General features: G+C 47.8%; 1 long non-coding RNA gene across 1 annotated transcript; it reads left to right on the top strand.

Annotated features, from left to right (window-relative positions):
• Positions 1–642: 642 nt before the first annotated feature.
• On the top strand, positions 643–4,021 carry LOC113607240 (uncharacterized). The gene is made up of 3 exons (XR_003427848.1): positions 643–782; positions 1,618–1,670; positions 3,621–4,021. It is a non-coding gene; the product is annotated as an uncharacterized LOC113607240 (long non-coding RNA).
• Positions 4,022–4,641: the final 620 nt, after the last annotated feature.

Genomic DNA, 4,641 nt, shown 5'->3' on the forward strand with positions numbered 1-4,641 from the left:
AAATATTTGTTGATTGAATGAGTGAACTACCAAGTTTGTAGGGCTTCAAAACAAATAAACAGATATTTCAATAAAGCATGATAAAGCTAGGGGATTGATAAAGGGGCCCTGGAAATTCCATGAAAGGTATCTCAGCCGCTGGGGAGGGGAACGAGGGAGCGTTAGGCTGGGCCCTGGGAACAGTGGGCTGGGAGGGAGAAGTTAGGGAAAACAGACCAAAGCAGGGCTGGTGGGCCAGCGCCTTCTGGAAGGAGGACCCAAGGATGGGGGAGTCAGACCGTAGCCTTACAAAGATACTCTGGACATGTTCAGCCAGGTGAGAGAGAAGCCAGCAGGAAGGGAAGCTGGAAACGTGAGTGAGATTTGGTTTAAGCCAGAAGAATGGGCTGCGCCAGGGACCAGAAACTAAAGTGGAGAGCTCCGGAGGGCAAGGCTGGAGAGGAAGGGCGAGGATTTGAGAATGACGGTGGGTGTGACTTATGGGGATGGAGACAGGGAAATTGGCGGGGTGGGTGGGCGGGGAATGAGCGCAGGCGTGTGTGTGCGTGTGTGTGTGCGCGCGCGCGCACAGAGATGCGCGCACATAAAACTCCAGCTGATAAAACTGACAAAGGCGACGGCGCCTCGCGTCCCCCGCGGCCACCGAGCTGGCGCGGCCAATGGTGCCCGAGGCGAGGGGGAGGGACCAATGGAGCGCCGGGCAGAGCCAGACCCAAGCAAAAACAAAGCCGTCTCTCTGAAACAAAAACGAAACAGACGTGGCCGGGGAAAGCCAAATGTTTGTGAGATGATGTGAACAAAGGGGAAAAGTCAATCCAGGCAAGTTTGAATGTCTGCTTGGAGCTTTCGGCGGCCCTGATCGCTGAATACTTTATGAGAACGTCCTTTGCCCCTTCTCTCCCTCTCCCCCGGAAGGAAAATAAATCCTTGGCCAAATGAGACTTGACGGCACGAAAAGAAGACCGTCTCCAGACTGTCCCAGCTGGCTTTGGAGAGACCGGGCCAGAGGTGCCGCGTGGATAACATTGTCGCCGGTGGCTCAATACTGTCACCCCCCCCCCCCAAACGCCCACCACCTCCCGTGGTGCAGAGAACGTGGCCCTCCGCAGAGCTGGGACAGGCGCAGCGCCAAGGAAACCTTTGTTTTTCTCTCTAGCCCTTCTTGCCAACCGGCGATGTACCTCCTTGGTATTTCTACCGTATAAAATTGCTCTTCGTACCCCGATTCGCTGCACTGCAGCCTCTCAGCCTCACTCCACCTTCCACCGGGAGTCACCGCCCCTCTCCCTTCTTTAAACCACAGCAGCATCGCGTGGCACAGCGAGGCCCTTTTGCGGTTACCCATAAATGCAAAGGCAAGGAGCCACCAATACCTGTTTGAGGAGCTGGCATTTTAATTAACACACTCCAGCTGCCATAAACCCCGACTAGTGTCCCACCTCTCCTCCTCCCAGGGCCCTCTCCCAACCTCCCTGCTCACCCCCATCTATGTAAAAAAGCCATAAAGCCTTTCTCCAATCGCCTTCTTGGAGTTTATGCAAGCCCCAGAACACAGGTTGACTGGAAAGGTCTCTCTTCTGGATAACAACAATTCAATGTGCCTTGACATTTTAATAGCCTGCCATCCTGGTGAACACAATCGAGCAAGGCAGTGAAGCAAAAATCATTAGGTAAGCAAGATAATCTAAGCGGGATCTTCCTCCTGCACGCTGGCATCTGGGGGTAGGCTGCACAGCCGGGGCAGTCCGCAAAGCTGGCCTCATCCTGCTCTGCAGAGCTCTGTATGTGTGCTCCCACGTATACCCTTGTTCAGCTAGAGACACTCACCCCTGCAAACAGGTTTGGGGAGATAAACATACTCAGGCAAGTACAGGCTCCTTGAAGCCCCAATATGAGATAGCTTGAGAGTATACATATTTACAAATGAATCAAAATACCTGCCACTCCTCCAAACAACCACCAAATTAAACTCACTGCCCTCAGTTCAGGTTTTGTTGTATCACTGAGAGTGAGGCAACTATTGGCTGGGATTCCTAATGTCAACCATCTAAAGGCTGATTATTTCCATGCATATATACATATTTATATAAAGATTTTGAATGTAATGCCATGGCTAATTATACACTTTAAACATAAATATGTAAAATAAAACATTTATGCTTACTGTATGCACGGTAATATTATAAATGTTTCGCATCTATTAAGTCATTGAATCCTTGAAACATAGGTACTATGTTATTATCCCCATTTCAGAGATGAGGTAACTGAGGCACATGTAGTTGAAGCAACTTGTCCAAAGTCATCTTCTAGTAAGTGGCACAGAACCAGGATTTGAATTCAAGCAGTCTGGCCCTAGAGTACAGGCTGTCATCTTGCACTATGCTGTCTCCTAGAAAGTAAATCACACAAATAAATGAAACATGTGTTACACGTCTTTCTAAGGTCAGTGCATTCCTTCATGAACGTGTATATTTGCACACACAACACATACGTTTAGATGGACACTTAAATTTGCAAAGCAATATGACTAAAGCAGTATGACTGACTGCCTTTCAACACAAACACCTGCATGTATGTATTCAGCCGTAGTCACATACTGAATATCTTGTGAGTCCCAGGATCGTATATTAGTACTGATGATACAACAATTCATTAGACACAACTGCCACCTCCTGTAGCTCATAGCCTACGGGAAAGTCAAACCAGCGAACAGATGCTTGGCCTTGCAGGCGACAGGCTAGAGATGGGCACAGAGCTGCAGAGGCTCAGAGGACCTGCCCCGGCTGCCCCAATCTGCCTCACACGACCCTGTCCCAGGTTCTTCTTGGGAAGTCACACACCGATTCCCAAGAGGTTGCCATCACTCCAAACATGTGGAGTTCGCCGTTTGGGGATCACCTTTAAAACGTTTTTACAAGCTGCCCAAGAAAATGAGTCTTGTTACTTAATAATTACATGTAACACACACGCTCACACCCCTTTCTTGGGAAGGAGGTAGAATTGACATCACAAAACCCAGGAGGGCCACAGATAACAGAAAATTCTCCTGTTGGATCCCAACCCTCCCAGATGGCCCATGCTCTTCCCTCTCTCCTCACACGGGATTCCCCGGCACAGACTTGTTTCCCTGGGTGCTGACTTGGCAAGCTCTTTACTTTATGAATATGACCCTCAGAGGGGAGAGCCCCTCTCAGCAGCCCCCGAACTATGTTATCACCGCTATTAAGGAGCTTAAAGAGGAGCTGGGAGGAGAGACACCGCTGGAATTGCAGCCTGATTGTGATTGATGTGTTCCTATTAGCGTCTCAGTGTTATCTCTCTGGATGGCAAGAACAGCCAGTGGCTTGTAACACAACAGATTACCTGAGTTCTCAGCCTGAGAAGGATGTTTAAATAAAATATAGTCCCTCTTAGCTAGAGGCTCATTTTCTCCACGAGGCTCCCAGACTATTTCATGTCAGCTCTGATTCGCTGCAACTCTCCTCAGTAAACATGTCTTATCATTAATAATTCTTTACAAGCACAATTTCCAAGAGTCCTCTCCCTCTCTCTCTCTCTCTCTCTCTCTCTCTCTCTCTCTATCTATCTCTCTCTCTCTTTCTCTCTCTCTCTCTCTCTAGGTGGCTGGATCCAGACACATCACGTGCCAGTTTGGGTTCCAAGGTGCTTCCCTCTGAATTTTCACCTGCCTTGCCAAAAATGATTGATTACGCCGGGCTGACTGGGTGTCCAGCAATACCCAACAAATGACTTTGGCCCCTAACAGCAGGCCTTGGCCAGAGAGAAATCAATATTTCACCATTAAAATCTATCAAAGAAGAGTTAAGGCACCATCTGTCCCTGCCGCCTCTCTATGGTGTGTGAACATTAAACCCGACACTTGTACTACATGGGTAATCAATATATAGTGGTTCACAGATCATTTGTGGTTCCCTTTTAGCAGTGATGGATGTCTGGAATCATTGTGATTCATTTTGTCAGACCATTAAACAAGATTCTGTCCAGTTCCTTCCTGATTTCATTTAGAGGATCATTCTTCACAGTTCATAAGAGGGAAACGTTTTTACCAATCTGCTTCTATTTCAATAAGTCACTTTATAGAGATTTTGTGTCCTCTAGACTGTAAAAATTCTGGAGAGATAGTACAAACAGACCTCTAAAACTATTCACTACATGACATATGCATAAAGTGTGAAGAAAGGAATGTAAATATGTTTACCTCTTTATCTGCAAATGTTGGCTTTAACCCCCTCCTGGCTGGAGCGCTGGCCTGTGGGCACTCTGGTAATAGGGCCCACCACAGAGGGAGGAGGGTGGAGCTGGTGTCTGGAAGCTGATTTACAGAGGCGAGGGAAACCCCCATACCCTCCCTGGCATGGCTAAAAGTAATGGAAATGGCTTTTCCAGAGTTTGCATTTCAGACACTTTCACTTCTACAGTCGTGATGATCTGCCTTTGACCCACGTGATTGGCAAGGGCCCCTCTGCCACCCAGTGGAGCATGTAACCCGAGAGAAGAACCACTTGAGGGCTGGGTGTGGACAAACTGTATTTTATTGTTATTTTAAGTAAATCTGTAGCAGGATCACTAAATAATGCACTCTAAAGCCGAACAGTTGATATTAAACTATTTTCTGTTTTT

This window comes from Aethalodelphis obliquidens, unplaced genomic scaffold (assembly GCF_003676395.1).
Source record: "Aethalodelphis obliquidens isolate GAN/ISIS:26980383/991018 unplaced genomic scaffold, ASM367639v1 scaffold47, whole genome shotgun sequence".
NCBI lineage: Eukaryota > Metazoa > Chordata > Mammalia > Artiodactyla > Delphinidae > Aethalodelphis > Aethalodelphis obliquidens.